A 10,469-nucleotide genomic window follows, 5' to 3' on the forward strand; every position below is an offset into this window, starting at 1 on the left:
AAAAAACTGTTTGGAGAGCCTTTATGCACAGAATATATTAATGAATAAAAAATACAGTGGTTTGATTCATTCTGAAAGTTGTCATAGTCAAGTTCAATACATGAAATATTTGAAGTTAGAAAAAAAGTGTACAATAAGGGTTGAACAATAAAATCCATCCTAATTCTCACTAATCATCAACGGTCCAGTCGTCTTGAACCGTGCGCCAGGCTCCAGGTTTAACCTGCTATGTGCGGACTGAGTTCTATAATGATGCAAACAGGCTACGTTACGTGGCCCCCAATTATTGCACAACGTTTGCCTAATATAATCCAATATTACTAGCGAGTCTCAGGAACAATTCACAAGGACGTGACAGAGGAAAGAAAGGTAAATGGAATGGAATGATGCAAAAATAAATATATGTGGTTATTACTGATGGTGGCTAACGATAGTGGCTAATGTTTAACATGATACAAATTGTAAAATAAAACAGAAAAACCCGGGCGTATAATCCAACCATTCTAAAACGCGTACATCAACTCGGCAGTTTCAGCCCATCAGCTTGGGTCTCCAAATGTCATCCAAGAAAATCACAAGGGCACGCAAATTAAAATCGGAATGGCACAGCTATTTTTGTCCTATTTCAATGTGGCCACAATTCATTTCATGGTGATATGATTTTCAGTTTGCTTCCATATGGCTGCTTTTACAATCCACTTCTCCAGACGGATTACTAATTTATTTAGGTTTTATAAATGTATCAATTAAGGTGCATGGAGAATGCTGTTATTTCTATTTGAAAAAGAAAGCAGATGCTCTTCCCCACTTGGAACCGGCAGGTTGGCTTGACTTCATTCATGGTTTCCTTGCATATAACTTGTAGCTTTTCTTCTCCACCCTTTGCTGCAGTGGAGGCTGCAATAAGAGCAAATGGCTGGAATAGAGCTAATGGAATGGCATCAAACACCTGGAAACCATGGAAACCATGTGGTTAATGTATTTGATACCATTCCACTCATTCCGCCCCAGTCATTACCAGGAGCCCATCCTCCCCAGGTCCCAGCAACCTCCTGTGACTGATTGTCTGAAAACCAACGGCCCCATTAACACTGTAGGCTCCCTCTTTGTGTCCCAGGAAGTGTTGTTTTTCTGCCTAGTGAGTCTCACTGAAACACTAAACTTTATTGGAATTTAAACTTCCAAAGTGTGAAAGGTCATGTCCTACAGCCATTAAACTAGACACCAAAGACCAACCCATGTCCTACAGTCATTAAACTAGACACCAAAGACCAACATTATGTAAGTAGAGACATGTTTTTAATTTGGATTCATTGACAACATAGACAACACAGAGGACGCAATGCTATTTTCTTCCAGCATCACATGAAAACACAATGGGTCATGTATCTTGGTCTCTAAAAGATGTCTGTGCATTAGTAACACAGTGTAACGTGTAGGCAGAGAAGGAAAGGGGTCATGTATCTTGGTCTCTAAAAGATGTCTGTGCATTAGTAACACAGTGTAACGTGTAGGCAGAGAAGGAAAGGGGTCATGTATCTTGGTCTCTAAAAGATGTCTGTGCATTAGTAACACAGTGTAACGTGTAGGCAGAGAAGGAAAGGGGTCATGTATCTTGGTCTCTAAAAGATGTCTGTGCATTAGTAACACAGTGTAACGTGTAGGCAGAGAAGGAAAGGGGTCATGTATCTTGGTCTCTAAAAGATGTCTGTGCATTAGTAACACAGTGTAACGTGTAGGCAGAGAAGGAAAGGGGTCATGTATCTTGGTCTCTAAAAGATGTCTGTGCATTAGTAACACAGTGTAACGTGTAGGCAGAGAAGGAAAGGGGTCATGTATCTTGGTCTCTAAAAGATGTCTGTGCATTAGTAACACAGTGTAACGTGTAGGCAGAGAAGGAAATGTGTCAGCAAGCATCTGAAGCTTCATGTTTTGCCACTGTATCACAAGTCTGCTTTTAAAACATACATTTTACAGTCAGCATGTGATCAATCACGACCAGTCGTATTAAAATCTCATCCAGCCAAACTTTCCTCAAACTACAAACTTTATACGCTCTCTGTATTTAGTTCATGACCTTATTTCCCATGGTGGGTAGGAGGAATACATGCAACAACAATCCCCTCTCAAACCAGCAACAACAAGATTCAAGGCCTGTGAAGAGAGAACCAAACCGCATTGAGTTAACCAACCAGGATATAAGGCCATGTAAGGTGTGACCCTTACTTCCCCGCCACTGTCTCTGTTTGACTGACCTCAGGACACGGGGTCGCGGTGACGCTGTTCTCTTCTCACCGTAGCTATTTAGTGTGAAAATGGCGTTTGATAGCAGAGGACACAAACACCATTGTCACACTCCACAGCTTCGGAGGATAAAGACGGAGGGAAGGGAATACCTGGGATGTGGGGGAGAGAGAGATTAGTCATCTATTGTACGTTTGTCCCTGGGGAATTTCATAGGCTGTTGGATGTGTTTCAATGTAGAAATGACCACCTACAAATAGTATTTCAGTCTTAAAATGAATTTGGACTGATAACTAGTGAGACTGCCATGTAACAGTACAGACTCCCTGACCAAGGCCCTTTTCCCCCGATTGCTCAGTTTGGCCGGGTGGCCAACTCTATGAAGAGTCTTGGTGGATTCCAAACTCCTTCCATTTAAGAATGATGGAGGCCACTGTATTATTGTGGACCTTCAATGCTGCAGGCAATTTTTGGTTCCCTTCCCCAGATGTGTGCCTCGACACAATCCTGTCTCGGAGCTCTACGAAAAATTCCTGTCATCTGTGGGACCTTATATGGACAGGTGTGTGTCGATCGATGTGCAATTTATTTAAATGAGGTATTTCTGTTCTTTATTTGTAATACATTTGCAAAAAAAATTTAAAACCTGTGCACGCTTTGTCATTATGGGGTATTGTGTGTATAGTGCTGAGGATTACATAAAAAATAAAAATAAAGATTTTTAGAATAAGGCTGTAACATAACAAAACGTGTAAAAAGTCAGGGGGTCTGAATACTTTCCGAAGGCACAGGTGTACTACAGTAGAATATAGTATATAAAGATATATACAGGTGTACTACAGTAGAATATAGTATATAAAGATATATACAGGTGTACTACAGTAGGAAGTAGTATATTAAGAAACACAGGTGTACTACAGTAGAATATAGTATATAAAGATATATACAGGTGTACTACAGTAGGAAGTAGTATATAAAGATATACAGGTGTACTACAGTAGGAAGTAGTATATAAAGATATTTTCATTTGTGTTACAGCAGGAGGTAGTATTTAGAAATATTCAGTTGTGCCACAGTAGGATATAGTATATAAAGATATATACAGTTGTGTTACAGCAGGAAGAACTATATAAATATATCAAGGTATGTACAAGTGTACTACAGTAGGATATAGTATATAAAGATGTAAAGATATATTCAGTTGTGTTACAGCAGGAAGTAGTATATAAAGATATACAGATGTATACAAGTGTACTACAGTGGGAAGTAGTATATAAAGATATATACAGGTGTACTACAGTAGGAAGTAGTATATAAAGATATATACAGGTGTACTACAGTAGGAAGTAGTATATAAAGATATATACAGGTGTACTACAGTAGGAAGTAGTATATAAAGATATATACAGGTGCACTACAGTAGGAAGTAGTATATAAAGATATATACATGTGTACTACAGTAGGATATACAGGTCTGCTATGTAAAGGCTAATTTCTCCTCACATTATGAGCTTCGGTGACCATTCATCCATCTGCAGTAAGGCTCTACTCAACTATGTGAATAAACCTGCCGCTTGTCAGATGGAGCAGTCAGTCTAGTCCGGTTCCGTCCAGTCCGATCCAGTCTAGTCCGGTTTCGTCCAGTCCGATCCAGTCTAGTCCGGTCTAGTACAACATGCATCTTCTTCTGAAATACACCAATTCCCCCTCCTTGATGGTGTTGTCTTGTGTTAGATGACGTGCTCCTTGAGATCCTACGGTAACTCACCGTGAGACTACTTGTTGGTGGACCGTCTTGGCCCCTCTCCCCGTTCCACTCCCTCTCTGTAGGCCCCAGGACAGGACTGCTCTCTGAGTGCATCCAAAACCACACCATTTTCCCTGTATGCTCAAGTGGTGCCATTTCAGACAAAGGATGTGTCTCCTTCTTTGTACCGTCTCATCCAGGCTCTTCGGTAAAGACCAGGTAGCCCTACAAGTCCAGTCCGGTTTGCAGGAGTCCATGGTGGGTTGACGCAGGTCTGTGGAGAGGCGCAGGTGTGTAGACAGAGAGACAGTCAGCATTTGGGAATGTTGCTTTCCCTTCCCCTCCCTTTATGTAGCCAGAAGGGCGTTGTATGGACTAACAGTTAATTCCCCTCAGTGATAAGCGGCAGGGAAGTATCGATCGACCCTGACTAAATAGTGGAGGAGGGGGGCACCAACGCACTAACCTGGTAGGGTAGACAGGCAGACGTCTACACTACCTATTTCACATTCAGCTATTATTCATAAAGACTATCATACACAATATCTTTGTAACTGTAATTTATAGTTATTCATAACGATAGGAAATGTAAAGGTAGCAACTTCACTTCCCTTCATTGCATGTATTGGCCTCCATCTTTGTGTTTTTTTTTTTAAAAGGTTCTAATACCTGTGATGAAGATCCTCGTGCCAACGAGAGAACATGAAACCCTATATGACGACGACAGTTGTTATCTTAGTCAGACAGAACTGTACATATCACTGTCTACATGGTGCAGTGTTCTTCTGAAGTCTTACCAAAGTCCCCTTGCCTGTCACCATCCTCTAGTCTACTGTAGCCTGCAGTATGACCAATTCAAATGGTTGACAGCTTGACTTTGAAAAGTTAGACATGGCCCCTGGGGCCATATAGGAGATAAGAATCTCGAAATCTTACATTGAGCCGTTGTTAACAAACTGTCATAACAGATCTGACAATGAATTAATATTTGTTGGGACATACAGTATGTTGGTACTCTTACTGATGTGATCTTGTGAACAATAATCATACTATTTACCTTTTCACATCTCCAACAACAAGCTTTCCCCAAAGAAAAGTCTGCACACTGTGTACATGATACACTATATACAAAAGTATATGGACACCCTTTCAAATGAGTGGATTCGGTAATTTCAGCCACACCCATAGCTGGCAGGTGCACACAGCCATGCAATCTCTATAGACAAACAATGACAGTAAGATGACCTTACTGAAGAGCTCAGTGACTTCAACGTGGCACCGTCATAGGATGCTACCTTTCCAACAAGTCAGTTTATCAAATTTCTGCCCTGCTAGAGCTGCTCCAGTCAACTCTAAGTGCTGTTATTGTGAAGTGGAAATGTCTAGGAGCAACAACGGCTCAGCCTTGAAGTGGTAGGCCACACAAGCTCACAGAATGAGACCACGGAGTACTTAGTGTATACAAATTGCCCGTCTTCGGTTGCAACACTCACCACCGAGTTCCAAACTGCATCTGGAAGCAACGTCAGCAACTGTTTGTCGGGAGCTTCAGGAAATGGGTTTCCAAGGCCGAGCAGACACACACAAGCCTAAGATCAACATGCGCAATGCCAAGCGTCGGCTGGAGTGGTGTAAAGCTCGCCATTGGACTCTGGAGCAGTGGAAACGCGTTCTCTGGAGTGATGAATCATGCTTCACCATCTGGCTGGACGGATCTGGGTTTGGCGGTTGGCAGGAGAACACTACCTGCCCGAATGCATTGTGCCAACTGTAAAGTTTGGTGGAGGAGGAATAATTGTCTGGGGCTGTTTTCATGGGTCAGGCCCTTTAGTTCCAGTGAAGGGAGATGTTAACGCTACAGCATACAACATTCTAGACGATTCTGTGCTTCCAACTTTGTGGCAACAGTTTAGGAAAAGGCCCTTTCCTGTTTCAGCATGACAATGCCCCTGTGCACAGAGCGAGGTCAATACAGAAATGATATGTCGAGATAGTGTGGAAGAACTTGACTGGCCTGCACAGTTGAAAATAAAAAAGTTTTACTATCAGTTGGTGACAGTACACTTGTGCAGCAGTTTACACCCAGGTGTCCGCTCTAGTTTTATAAAATCAGCCCTGTGGCTGGAAGGATTTCTGGCCCCTGGTTTGTTTGTGAGAGACAGACAGAGCTAGCGAGGGGGATTGATAACGTGCCAGGACAAACAGGCCGATTTTATTTGCTCGTCCTTGGAACACATAAAGTCCTAGATCGCTCGTGTGAATGAACTGGGTTTCCTTCACCGAAACACACCTGCCGTGTAGCATCATCAACAGCTTTGTGTAACGTATGCCTAGGCATTTTCCTCTTTACGGAATGATATGACACTCAATGAAATATCACCATATAGCTAGACTTCTCTCCAGTACTCACAATAAAATATCACCATATAGTTAGACTTCTGCCCAGTACTCACAATGAAATATCACCATATAGCTAGACTTCTCTCCAGTACTCACAATAAAATATCACCATATAGTTAGACTTCTGCCCAGTACTCACAATGAAATATCACCATATAGCTAGACTTCTGTCCAGTACTCACAATGAAATATCACCATATAGCAAGACTTCTCTCCAGTACTCACAATGAAATATCACAATATAGCTAGACTTCTGCCCAGTACTCACAATGAAATATCACCATATAGCTAGACTTCTGCCCAGTACTCACAATGAAATGTCACAATATAGCTAGACTTCTGTCCAGTACTCACAATGAAATATCACCATATAGTTAGACTTCTGCCCAGTACTCACAATGACATGTCACAATATAGATAGACTTCTGCCCAGTACTCACAATGAAATGTCACAATATAGCTAGACTTCTGCCCAGTACTCACAATGACATGTCACCATATAGACTTCTGTCCAATACTCACAATGAAATGTCACCATATAGCTAGACTTCTGCCCAGTACTCACAATGAAATGTCACCATATAGCTAGACTTCTGTCCAGTACTCACAATGAAATGTCACAATATAGCTAGACTTCTGCCCAGTACTCACAATGACATGTCACCATATAGACTTCTGTCCAATACTCACAATGAAATGTCACCATATAGCTAGACTTCTGTCCAGTACTCACAATGAAATGTCACAATATAGCTAGACTTCTGCCCAGTACTCACAATGAAATGTCACCATATAGCTAGACTTCTGTCCAGTACTCACAATGAAATGTCACAATATAGACTTCTGTCCAGTACTCACAATGACATGTCACCATATAGACTTCTGTCCAATACTCACAATGAAATATCACCATATAGCTAGACTTCTGCCCAGTACTCACAATGACATGTCACCATATAGCTAGACTTCTGTCCAATACTCACAATAAAATGTCACAATATAGCTAGACTTCTGTCCAATACTCACAATGACATGTCACAATATAGCTAGACTTCTGTCCAATACTCACAATGACATGTCACCATATAGACTTCTGTCCAGTACTCACAATGAAATGTCACAATATAGCTAGACTTCTGTCCAATACTCACAATGACATGTCACCATATAGACTTCTGTCCAATACTCACAATGACATGTCACCATATAGCTAGACTTCTGTCCAATACTCACAATAAAATGTCACAATATAGCTAGACTTCTGTCCAATACTCACAATGACATGTCACCATATAGACTTCTGTCCAATACTCACAATGAAATGTCACCATATATACTTCTGTCCAGTACTCACAATGAAATGTCACAATATAGACTTCTGTCCAATACTCACAATGAAATATCACCATATAGCTAGGCTTCTGCCCAGTACTCACAATGAAATATCACAATATAGCTAGACTTCTGTCCAGTACTCACAATGAAATGTCACCATATAGCTAGACTTCTGCCCAGTACTCACAATGAAATATCACCATATAGCTAGACTTCTGCCCAGTACTCACAATGAAATGTCACAATATAGCTAGACTTCTGTCCAGTCCTCACAATGAAATATCACCATATAGCTAGACTTCTGTCCAATACTCACAATGAAATGTCACAATATAGCTAGACTTCTGTCCAGTACTCACAATGAAATGTCACCATATAGACTTCTGTCCAATACTCACAATGACATGTCACCATATAGACTTCTGTCCAGTACTCACAATGACATGTCACCATATAGACTTCTGTCCAATACTCACAATGAAATATCACCATATAGCTAGACTTCTGCCCAGTACTCACAATGACATGTCACAATATAGCTAGACTTCTGTCCAATACTCACAATGACATGTCACCATATAGACTTCTGTCCAGTACTCACAATGAAATGTCACAATATAGCTAGACTTCTGTCCAATACTCACAATGACATGTCACCATATAGACTTCTGTCCAATACTCACAATGACATGTCACCATATAGCTAGACTTCTGTCCAATACTCACAATAAAATGTCACAATATAGCTAGACTTCTGTCCAATACTCACAATGACATGTCACCATATAGACTTCTGTCCAATACTCACAATGAAATGTCACCATATATACTTCTGTCCAGTACTCACAATGAAATGTCACAATATAGACTTCTGTCCAATACTCACAATGAAATATCACCATATAGCTAGGCTTCTGCCCAGTACTCACAATGAAATATCACAATATAGCTATACTTCTGTCCAGTACTCACAATGAAATGTCACCATATAGCTAGACTTCTGCCCAGTACTCACAATGAAATATCACCATATAGCTAGACTTCTGCCCAGTACTCACAATGAAATGTCACAATATAGCTAGACTTCTGTCCAGTACTCACAATGAAATATCACCATATAGCTAGACTTCTGTCCAATACTCACAATGAAATGTCACAATATAGCTAGACTTCTGTCCAGTACTCACAATGAAATGTCACCATATAGACTTCTGTCCAATACTCACAATGACATGTCACCATATAGACTTCTGTCCAGTACTCACAATGACATGTCACCATATAGACTTCTGTCCAGTACTCACAATGAAATGTCACAATATAGCTAGACTTCTGTCCAATACTCACAATGACATGTCACCATATAGACTTCTGTCCAATACTCACAATGACATGTCACCATATAGCTAGACTTCTGTCCAATACTCACAATAAAATGTCACAATATAGCTAGACTTCTGCCCAGTACTCACAATGAAATATCACCATATAGCAAGACTTCTGTCCAGTACTCACAATGAAATATCACCATATAGCTAGACTTCTGTCCAGTACTCACAATGAAATGTCACCATATAGCTAGACTTCTGTCCAGTACTCACAATGAAATATCACCATATAGCTAGACTTCTGCCCAGTACTCACAATGAAATGTCACCATATAGTTAGACTTCTGCCCAGTACTCACAATGAAATATCACCATATAGCTAGACTTCTGCCCAGTACTCACAATCAAATGTCACAATATAGCTAGACTTCTGCCCAGTACTCACAATGAAATGTCACAATATAGCTAGACTTCTGTCCAGTACTCACAATGAAATGTCACCATATAGCTAGACTTCTGTCCAGTACTCACAATGACATGTCACCATATAGACTTCTGTCCAATACTCACAATGAAATGTCACCATATAGACTTCTGTCCAGTACTCACAATGAAATGTCACAATATAGCTAGACTTCTGCCCAGTACTCACAATGAAATGTCACAATATAGCTAGACTTCTGTCCAGTACTCACAATGACATGTCCACAATAGCTGTTCTCTTCTTCCTGGAAAAGTCAAGGACATGACCACTTTATTCTGGTCAAGGGAAGTTTGGTTGAAAGTAAAACCTGCTTGTTTAAACAGTGGAATGTTGGGAAACGGTTGCTATTGCATCAATAAATGGAACAGAAAACCACTAATTGTTAAAGGCAGAACTTTGTCTCAAAATGTAATATCCGAAACACGACGTTGAAAATTAGGGGTAGTTTATCAGTTAAAACTCTGAGGCCTTTTCTGGCTGCATTTTTCACCTAAAACGACGTACACAAAGTCAACAGAACGCTCTAAGAAGTATCACTGGATGTTAAAACAAGAACCATTCATTTCACACAACAACACCGAGTTTCCATGTTTCAGTTTTAATTTGACTCAAGTTATATGAACCGCAAGGGCTTGTTGTGGAGTTGTGGAATTTAACAAAAGTGAACTTGTAATTTTTCCCATTAATAAAAAAAGAACAACCCCTAAAAAACAAGTACATAAGGAGAGAGAGAGGAATCTAGTGAACCACTTAGTGGAGCAGGAATAGAAGGAGAGGGATGAACAGATAACAGAGTAGAGAGAGAGACAGGAGGACGAGTGTGAAGATCCATTCTTCACGACTGTCACTTCATATTAGCAGCAGGCAGATTTACAGGACTATTGGGTGTAAGTCCCAAACGGCACCCCATTCCCTTTATAGTGCACTATTT

Source organism: Oncorhynchus mykiss, chromosome 12 (assembly GCF_057628025.1).
Source record: "Oncorhynchus mykiss isolate SJ-2025 chromosome 12, ASM5762802v1, whole genome shotgun sequence".
NCBI classification, from domain to species: domain Eukaryota; kingdom Metazoa; phylum Chordata; class Actinopteri; order Salmoniformes; family Salmonidae; genus Oncorhynchus; species Oncorhynchus mykiss.